Here is a 12003-nt window from a genome sequence, read left to right as displayed (position 1 = left end):
GTCCACCGCATTGCTCACAACTGATTCGTATTGCGTGAATATCTTTAGTCATCTTTTCCATTCGTCTCTCGAAAGCATCTATTTTTGCGGAAACGGAATCAAAGTCATGGCTAGAATCGGCTCTAGCTGCTTTAGATGAACGAAAAATATATTTTTCTTGATGCCACTCATGCGAGTGGGATGCTGTGTTATCAATGATTTTGTGAGCTTCGGTTGCGGTTTTCTTCATAATGGAACCACCAGCTGCTGTGTCGATGTGTTTTCGTGTAGCAACATCGACACCTTGGTAGAATATTTGTACTATTTGATAAGTGTCTAAACCGTGCTGAGGACATCCTCTCAACAACTTTCTGAATCTTGTCCACGCCTCATATAATGTTTCATTTGGCTTTTACATGAACGTAACAATTTCTCCTTGAAGTCTCACGGCTTTAGATGCTGGAAAGAATCTTTTAAGAAATTTCTCAACTAAAACATCTCATGTATCAATCGCCCTTTCAGGTAGCGATTCTAACCAATCTTTGGCTTATCCCTTTAAAGTCCAGGGAAATAACATGAGATAGATCTATTCATCCTCAACTTCTCTGATTTTGAATAGAGTACAAATCCTATTAAAGGTTCGAAGATGTTCGCTTGGATCTTCTTTTGGCGTACCACTAAATTGGCATTGATTAGTTACCATGTGTAGGATTTGTCCTTTGATTTCATAATCTGGTGCATTAATGTCTGGTCGTGTAATGGCATGACCTTGGCCAGTGCGTGTAGCTCTCATTCGATCTTCTATACTTAGAGGTTCCGTTATTTCCATATTTGAAATTGTTGAATCCGAATCACTAGAAGATTCTGATTTAACGGTTTGTGGTTCAGGAGGAATGATTAGTGGTTTAGGATCTTGGAATTGTCCTTGAATATCCTCCGGGTTCTCAATTGTGAAGTCGGGTTCAAAAAATGGACTATTGGAAATTTGAGTTGGAGAACTTATTCGACTTGATGATGATTCTAAAGAAAAATCAACAGCGGCAATATTAGCTAAATGTCTTGATCTGGTTACAGGTGGTGAACGTATGAAAGGTGGCGAACGTTTTGCTCGGTGCATTCACAGAATATCCTATTAGAAATTATATAAGTTATCAAATTAATAGACTTTTCTGCTTTTGCCCACGTTTCGAATAGCCAAAAGATGCAGCAGGGAGCCAGGACCCTTTAAATCGGAAATCCACAACTCGTCATTAACAAATCCAACTATTACTACGAACCAGAAAATTTTGGAAGTCTATCAATTTAATTGCTTAAAATAATTTTTCCGTCGAAGTTTAAAAAAAATAAAAAGTCTATGTCCTAAAAACTAGAGCGTAGAAATGAAAAAGAAAAAGCGCGTCGAAAAATAAGAGGTCGAAAAATAAAAAGTCAAAAAATAATAATTAGAAAGTAAAGCGTCGAAACTTAAAAGGTCTAAAAACTACAAATTAAAAATTGCGTCTAAAGGTATTAAAGCTTAAAAGGAATTCTATATCCAAAACGGCAATTACTTAAAAGGCACTAAAATATATAAACGGCGTGGCAAAATTCTAAAGTGCCTAAATCTTAATTCTAAAGAAAAATTACTTAAGGAATTTTACGGCAAAGTCTAAAAATCTAGAAGTATAAAAATAACTAGGACAAAAACTATAACTTAAAACTATATATTATGTACGACAAATTATAAAAGTTACGAAAAAAAACAAAATACAAAAAGAAACTAAGTTATTAAAAATACAAATTTTATAAAAATATTATATTATTTATATAAAAGGATTAATATAAATATGTAAATAATAATAATTAAAACTTAAAATACAAATTATATTAAAACTATATAATAATTAAATTAAACCCTAATAATAATAATTATTATAAAATCTAACCCTAAAATCGTAATTAATGCTAGGGTTTCAGTCCTGTCAGACCCGGTTCCGCGTTCGCTGTGGTTTTCTGTCTCCCGGCTCCGCGACTGGGGAGTAATGCAGGTTCAGAATGCTTGCAGGTTCAAAAATGGTTCGGCAGGTTCAGTTTTATATTATTTGAAAAAAAAAAATTCACTGATTTTAAAATATAGAAAATATTTATAGAATATTTATATAAACTATAATAAACTTATATTTGAAAATCTTAAAAATAAAAGTAGTTTTTAATTTTATAATTAAAGTTCTTATATATATATATATATATATATATATATATATATATATATATATATATATATATATATATATATATATATATATATATGTATATGTGTTTATATTTTTTTAACACTTATTATAAATACAAAATATTTTTACGAAATAAGAAATAATATATTTTTACAAAAATATAGATTACAAAAATATAGCTTTTAATACCGAGTCCCCGGCAGCGGCGCCAAAAACTTGATGTGTGCAGCGGTGGCGTATGAAATACTATTATTTTTATTACGGAATACAATACAATTTACACAAGTTGTAATTATTTAAATTACGGATGGGATATACCTAAACATTGCTACAACACTATAGGCAGTGTACCTAATCGTAGAGTAGTGTAGTTTTTAGTAAGTCCGGTTCATTCCACAGAGAGCTAGTGATTACGTACTATATTTATACAAATATATATATATATATATATATATATATATATATATATATATATATATATATATATATATTTTATATATATATATATATATATTATAGTAATAATAATATACAAAAAGGGGGGTTTTACCGTTTAATGACTGGTTTGTCGATTTTAAATAAAGCGTAAAGATAAATGACAATAATTTTAGTGCGTAAAATAAATGACAAAAGTAAAATGACAATAAATAAAATGACAGTAAATAAAAGTACGATGAGAAATACAATAAAAGTATTACGCTTATTTAAACTTCCGTAATCATGATGTTTGACGTTTTGATTTTAATTCATTATTCTGGGTTAATTGTCCTTTGTCCTGGATTATTTGAAACCTATCTGGTTTTTGCCCATAATAGTCCATCGGTCATAATTATAAAATGCTCGTCAAATTAACCTTATTCTCGAAGTCAAATATTCCAACTAATTAGGGATTTAGACTGTAACAAGGTTTTAATACTTTGTTAATAATTACACCAGGTTATCGACTGCGTGTAATTCAAGGTTTTAATACTTTATTAACAATTACACCAATTACCCTTGTATATAATCCACCCCTATTTTAATGAGATATGAATATTAATTTACCCACTTGATTAGTTTGAATAATCAATTACCCAACCCGAATAATTAATTAAATGATTGTAAAGGATGTCGTATAAACGTCACTAAATAGGACATTCATAATCATTTAATAATTATTAGATTAACTAATTTGAAGATAGGTTCGACAGATTCCAATGAGTTGTCATTAGATTAGACAATACCCCCATCTATTAATAGTCTATAGTCCAATGTCCACAAGTGTCGGTCTTTTGTCCAAACTTTAATTATGGTACAAAATCCAATAACCTCGTCTTAATATTTAGCCCAACATCACGATTACTTCGGCTCAAATAAGCATAATAATAACTTAGTTACGAGACATTAATTTAAAAAGGAAGAACATATCTTACAGTGATTATTTATCGCGTAGCGTTACACGGACAGAGTTCCAACTTTAAAACCCGTAAAACATTTCTTACAATAACCTTATTATTATTAACTTAAATTAAATTTAAAATTATAATATAAATATAAATATATAGATTGAGAATTAGAGAAACAGAAAAGAAAAAGATGTGCATTTTACGTCGAGCAGAAGCTCGCTTTTATAGGCAACTTGATCCAGGGTGGCTCCGCGATTGCGATGGTTTATAGGCTAAGGGTTCTGCGATTGCGGAGGTCAGGAATCCAGCTCATTCATTGAATTTTAAACGTGGGCTGCTGATTTTTATAATATATATATATATATATATATATATATATATATATATATATATATATATATATATATATATATATATATATATATATATATATATATATATATAATATTATGTAATTATATATATATTATATTATATTCTTGTGCATAGTTGACTTGTAATTTTAGCTTCGTTGAGTCGTACGTTGATAGTTGGTTCATGTCTCGGTTTCGAATTTTCGAACGCCTTTTCATATGTTTAGATATCTTGTACTTTGCGTTCCGCGACTTGTACTCTTGTAATTTTTAGACGTTTCTCATCAATAAATTGAACCACTTGGATTGTATCTTGTACATTTGAGCTTTTTGGACGTTTACGTCTTCAAATCTTCGTTTTCTTCTTTTGTCTTCGCACTTATTTATTTAAACGATTATTACATAAAAATAGAACAATATTAACTAAAAGCTTTACATATTGGAAGGATATTGTGCCTAAATATATGTTCATTTGGAGCACTATCGATAAACAAACCTATTATGTGACCCTTGTCACAAACTGGTCTCAACCAAAACACCAAATAATTATAAACATATAATTACTAAAATCACTAATTACGCCATACCCAAGGGTAAAATGGTCATTTCACCTAGGCCCGATTATAGGATGTTACATATCTGTTTGTTGGTATTTAGTTATCAAGGATCATACTAAAATTGGGGGGGGGGGGGGAATTGTTGGTGATTTTAGCATGATCCAACGTCATTTTAGTTGATTGGATTGCTAGGTTGAAAGTGCTCGAACCATTGAAACGCTACACGGATTTGGAGAGTGTAGAGTGCACGTTCGTAAAGCGTAAAATGGTTTGAGGTTATGTTAGTGAGCTTGGAAATAACATTTGGAACTTAAGGAATGCGAAAGTGACTTGAAAAGGCCATACGCACGAAAATCCATAAGAAAGGAATTTGGGCTGCTGGACAGGGTTAAGCCGCTGCGTGGCTAGGAAGCCCGTGGCTCGGCTTAAGGCATAAATTTCAGGTCGAGGGTTTTGACATATTTTCAAGTGTGGTTTTTTGTTAGCCCGCGGCGCATCTCTCAGGCCCGCGGAGCGGCTTAACACTGGTTCGCTGAAAAGGTGCCTTTTCAACCCAAAAGGCACATATGAACCCCAAACGTTATGGGGTTGTTCCAGGACATTTAAGAGCGGTTTTTACATGTATTTGGACTTGTTTAAGCACAAATACATGGGTATAAACTTCCAAGCTATGTATGGGTATCATGAAAGGTTGTGACTTTTGGTAAACATCTTTTGACCCATTATAAATATATGGATTCATTTCCATGTGAAAGGTTAGACTTTTTACACAATGTTCCATATTTTGAACATGTCTAACACACTTTCAACACAAAACTTACTGATTATACTTTCTAGAATTGAAAGGAACAATTATCTTTTGGTCAAGACGATTGTTCATACTAGTCTTATCCTAATAGTGATTTCGTGTAACCCGTGACCAAGTGGGTCGAAATACTCTATTAAGAAAGTGTTCACACGATTATAGTATCAATCCGGTTGTTGATTCTTTACCCACTAATCCAAAGTATATTCTCCAACATATGTTTGGCGCGTATCTTTTTGAAGCTTTTAGCTTTTATGAAAAATCTCACATTTAATTAAAAAAGACTTTGATTGGTTAAAGGAACTTAAAGCTTTTAGACAGAGGAAAAAAACTAAAAACAACTAGAACTAACGTTTTACTTTTAGCTTTTTGCCAGTTTACGCTTTATTTAACTTATTCAACTACTCTACCAAACACCGTAATATAGCTAAAAGGCTAACAACTATTAGCTAGTTTTGGCAAGCATACTCCTTTTGTTATGGTGGGTGGGTTGAGAGTATGGGTAGAAGGTCTGATAAAATTTAATTGGTACATTGAACAAAAAAAAGATGATTAAAATAAAAATAATATATTTAAAAAAAAAGTTAACTAATGAAATGTAACGTCACCACAACGCACATTGGTTAGGCGTGGGAATCCAACCCACGCCCAATCAACGCCATTGAGCCACAACCCATAACAAGAAAATGAGGGCGTTAGTGTGTGCCAACAAGCAATGGTGGATCCTTGTTAAAGCTCAGGAGGGCCATGGCCTCCCTAAGTTTTTGGGTCACTAATGTAATTTTTATAACACTCAATGGGCTAAGATAAATTTTAGTTTAATGGGCCATCCTAAAATTTACAAGTCCCTAAGTCTATTTACATAAAAAGTTAACCTGCATCGTACATATCTATCTCTCTAAACCTAACTTTACACAATCCAAACTTCTATCGATAATATTCTAATTCAATTCTATCACTTCAATATATTCAATTTTGGCATTTATTCAGGTATTTTTCTTTTATTTTGTTAATTTAATGTCATTTTTATATCATGTTATATAAATACGCAATTAATGATGTGTTAGTACTTAGGAGAATGTTTTTATGTTTAAATCTTGAGACGTTTCGAAGGTTAGACAACGATTAATGATATTAATGAGGTGGGTGATATTGCTCTAAATGAACATATATTTAGTATCAATATCCTTCCAATATGTAAAGCTTTTAGCTACTATTGTTCTATTTTTATGTAATAATCGTTTAAATAAATAAGTGCGAAGACAAAAGAAGAAAACAACGATTTGAAGATGCAAATGACCAAAAAGCTCAAATGTACAAGACACAATCCAAGTGGTTCAAATTATTGATGAGAAATGTCTAAAAATTATAAGAGTACAAGCCGCGGAACGTAAAGTACAAGATATCTAAGCATACAAAAAGACGTTCGAGAAACCAGAACCGAGACATAAACCGGGCGTAAACGTACAAGTCAACGGAGCTAAAATTACAAGTCAACTATGCACAAGAATATAATATAATATATATATATATATATATATATATATATATATATATATAATTATATAAAATTATATATATTATATATATATATATATATATATATATATATATATATATATATATATATATATATATATATATATATATATATATATATATATATATATATATATAAAGTGTCGGCAAGCTACAAAACAAAGTGAAGTGAGCTGTCCAAGGCAGCCATGCGATCGCATGGCCTGGAAGAAGCATTTCCATGCGATCGCATGGGCATAAAGTTCATGCCAAGTCCTATAAATTGGAACGTTTTCTGCCGAATTCTACACACCATTCATCAATCTCTCTATCGATATATATATATATATATATATATATATATATATATATAATATATTTATTATTAGTTTAGTTTTATATTATATTAGTTTAGGTAATGTAACAGTTATTTACGGGTTTTAAAGTCGGAGTTCTGTCCGTGTAAAGCTACGCGATAAATAATCAATGTAAGTTAAATTCTCCTTTTTAAATTAATGTCTCGTAACTAAGTTATTATTATGCTTATTTGAGCCAAAGTAATCGTAATGTTGGACTAAATATTAAGACGGGGTTATTGAACTTTGGACCATAATTGGGGTTTGGACAAAAGACCGACACTTGTAGAAATTGGACTATGGGCTATTAATGGGCTTTATATTAACTAAATGATATATCGTTAATTTAATATAGAGATTTATAATTTGACGTATGTATATATAACCACATACGCTTGACTGGGTACGGTGAGCGGGATATTTATAAATACGAATAATTGTTCATTTGACCGAACACGGGGATGGATTAATAGTCAATGGACTCATTAAAACAGGGGTGGATAACATTCAAGGGTAATTGGTGTAATTGTTAATAAAGTATTAAAACTTTGGATTACACGCAGTCGATAACCTGGCGTAATCATTAATAAAGTATTAAGACCTTGTTACAGTTTAAGTCCCCAATTAGTTGGAATATTTGACTTCGGAAATAAGGTTAATTTGACGAGCATTTTATAATTATGACCGATGAACTATTATGGGCAAAAACCAGATAGGTTTCAAATAAACCAGGACAAAGGACAATTAACCCAGAGTAATAAATTAAAATCAAAACGTCAAACATTATGATTACGGAAGTTTAAATAAGCATAATTCTTTTATTGTATTTCTCATCGTACTTTTATTTACTATCATTTTATTTATCGTCATTTATTTTTACGCTTTATTTGTATTTTTATGAAACAACCCAACCCGTATTCCATACGATAAATTTTTTTTTATTTAATACACATTTACGCTCCAATAAAATATGTAAACCATTTCACAAGTTCCATTTAAAATGTACCACAATTTAAATGTTTACAAGGTACGAAGGCCATCAATTAAGTTTAATACAAGCTTGACCCACTACAAATGATAGTTTATAATCCAAACGACACTTCGATCATGGTTTGGGACTAAACTACCCAAAACGTTAGGCCAACTTCAAAGCTCCAACAAAACATCATCAAGGGGCGCCTAATGCCCGATAACCCCTTTGCCCTTATCCACACCTGCATCTAAAAAGATAAACAACGAGAGGGGTAAGCTAATGCTTAGTGAATGCAATAATTATACATGTTCATATATAACCTACTTATTTGCAACCACTTACGCAACACCGCATACAAGCTAGCAATACGACGACCATGCAAACATCATGCATAAACTACTATCCACAATTCACAAGAAGCTAGCAACACCAATAGCATATAGTTCAATATTAATTATGCTAATACCAAATTCACACAACCATGGTTAACCAACAGTAAAAGGAATGGTACTCGAATTTCCCATCAGTGTTCATAACAACCGTTAGTGTACAACACATATATCACCAACCCTTGGACAACACATATCTGTTCATAAGATCGTTAGTGTACAACACATATATCACCAACTTGGACAACACATATCCATTTATAAAACCGTTAGCGTACAACACATATATTGCTAACTTGGACAACACATATCCGTTCATAAATCGTTAGTGTACAACACATATATCACTAACTAGGACAACACATATCCTTACGTACAAATAAACACATCATATACGTACAAGTATACTTATTCCACTCACCTTGACACAAGGATGATGATTATGCACGTCCGAACTTCAAGGCAATGTACTTAATTCATTAAGTACACATTCAATCACACAACTAATGGAATTAACCACAATACTTACACTTGAGCATTTAATGACCCAATTTGTATTAAATGACTCAACTACACCACAACCGCCCATAAATGGCCAAGACTCATATTAAATCACTAAGGCTAGTGATTTAAAGTCTACTAACATCAACTAATATAACTTAGGGTAATTCATACCCATTTTACCCAATTAGGTCAACTACTACTCATTTGACCCATTTTAAATACTTAGACTCACAATCGAGTCAAACTTACCCATTAACAATTCTTTCATCAATTTAAAAGTGTATTAGTGACTAACAACACCATTTAACACTTACAACATCAAATCATAAGACCAAACCCTAGGTTATGGCTATTAGGGTTTACTTTCAACAATCTAATCCAAAATCCACCCATTTAACCCTCAAATGGGTCACACAAGTTCCATATGAACAAACCCTAGCATAAACCAATTAAAACTCAAAACATAGAGTTAAAACTTACCAACACTATCCACTTGTAGCTAAGAACAAGGAGAACAACTTTAATTCTTGCTCCAAAGATCAACTCTCAATCCTTCACTCTCAAATCACACTTTTAATCCAAATGGGTTTTATGTTTTGGAAGAGAAAATGGAAAGAAAAGAGAAAAGAAAATGAATTAAATGGATACGTGGTGGAGATTTAATGCTCCCATCAGATCTACACGTCAAATTACCAAATTACCCCTTAAAATCCCTTAAAATGAGCTTAGTCTGAAATCTGTCAGGCAGGACTGCCGCGACGCGGCTCTATTTGTCGCGGCGTGAAGTATAAAGGGAAATCCGACCCTTCTTAGCAGGCCTCCTGACTTCAGTTTTGCTTGAGATTCCGCGGCGCGGCGAACAACATGCACAAGTGATCTATTTAAACCCCTTCCTGACTCTGGTTTGCGTTTATTGTCGCGGCGCGACTATGGTCATCGCGGCGCAGCTTAAGTCTGCACCTGACCAGCTCGACAACCTTAAACAAATTTCCGATTTAATTAATTTGTACATTCCATTCCCGCTTCCTATATCCACCTAGCCTTCAACAATAGTATCACAAGACTTAACGCTATCAAAACCCATGTATATACTTATACATGCACACATTCTCAAATATATATATCTACACATACATCTATACATTTACACATAAACTAACGGGTTACAAACGTACTAATGATTAAGTGTGTACCTTTAGATATGTACGGGAAAAGCGGGATGTTACAACTCTACCCCACTTGAATCAGAGCGTGTCCTCGCGATCCAAGCCGCATGACATGCCGGAAGATAAACCAAAACAAACTCTTCGGATTCCCACGTAAACTCGGAACCCTTTCGATATCGCCATTGCACTTTGAAAGTTCTAACTTCTTTATTCCGCAACATCTTTACCTTCTCATCAAGATTGCTATCGGTTCTTCAACATACTCTAGCTTGTTGTTTAAGGTAATCTCCTCTAACGGCACCCAAGTTGAGTCATCCGCAAGACACTTACGAAGATGGGAAACATGAAACGTATTATGAATCCCCGCAAGCTCTTCGGGCAACTCTAGTCTATAAGCAACCTCGCCAACACGTTCCAAAACCTTGAAAGGACTAATAAATCGAGGTGCTAACTTTCCTCACTTTCGAAACCGAATAACACCTTTCCATGGAGAAACCTTAAGCATCACCATGTCACCTTCTTGAAATTCGATCGTTCGTCTACCTTTATCGGCATAAGATTTTTGTCTATCTTGCGCCGCCTTAAGTCGAGCCCGAATCATCTCAATTTTACTATTCATCTCTAGGACTAAATCGGTACTCCCGATTGCTCGTTGTCCCACTTCACCCCAACAAATAGGAGTTCAACACCTACGTCCATAAAGCATCTCATAAGGTGGCATTCCAATACTAGTGTGGTAACTATTATTGTACAAGAATTCCACCAATGGTAAGTGCTCATCCCAACTACCACCAAAATCAATAATACACACCCTTAACATATCCTCCAACGTTTGGTTCGTACGCTCGGTTTGACTGTCCGTTTGAGGATGATACGCTGTGCTCATTTTCAATTGAGTAACCATATCTTCATGAAACTTATTCCAAAACCGAGACGTGAAACGAGTATCTCGATCTGAAACAATAGATATAGGAACCCCATGTCTCGATATCACCTCCTTGATAAACAACCTATACAAAGTCTCCGATGATATCATTTCCCGAATGGGAAGAAACAAAGCACTCTTCGTCAATCTATCAACTATCACCCAAATCGTATCATATTGGGTTCTCGCCATCTTTGGTAACTTGGTAATGAAGTCCATGGTAATGTGTTCCCATTTCCATTTCGGGACTTCCAATGGTTGTAACTTACCGTACGGCTTTTGGTGTTCGGCTTTAACTTGCAAACACGTGACGCATTATTCAACATACTTAACAACATCACGTTTCATGCCCGACCACCAATTGTGATGCCCCGTACTAAATCATCATGTACGGACCATCAACAACAGGATCATTACAAGGTCAAACACTATATGCGTTTTCAAAACAAGTTTGCATTCATGATAAAAGCTGACGTCATAACCAACGCCAAATGTTTTACAACCAAGGTATGCTTCAATGAACAGAAGCAAATATAATAGTGCGTGACCCTTAGGTCGTTACAAATCATAGTTTCAAAAGTAATTAAGTTCGAATGCAAGATAAAGTAGTTCATGCAGTGACATCTCTAAAGCAGCGGGTGTCTACAGCAAGACTAGTACACAGCGGAAGCAAACCTTAAGCACCTGAGACAAACATGCTTAAAAATGTCAACACAAAGGTTGGTGAGCTATAGTTTAAGTATAACAGTATGTAAGGTAGGCCACAAGATTTCAGTGCTACAAAGAGCGTTTCAAAATAGTATGATAAAGTATATGTTAACCGTGGGCACTTGGTAACTAACTTAACGTTTATACCCCCTAAAAGTACACTTGGCAAGTG

Source organism: Rutidosis leptorrhynchoides, chromosome 5, assembly GCF_046630445.1.
Source record: "Rutidosis leptorrhynchoides isolate AG116_Rl617_1_P2 chromosome 5, CSIRO_AGI_Rlap_v1, whole genome shotgun sequence".
NCBI classification, from domain to species: Eukaryota; Viridiplantae; Streptophyta; class Magnoliopsida; order Asterales; family Asteraceae; genus Rutidosis; species Rutidosis leptorrhynchoides.
Note: the sequence above shows the minus strand (reverse complement) of the source record.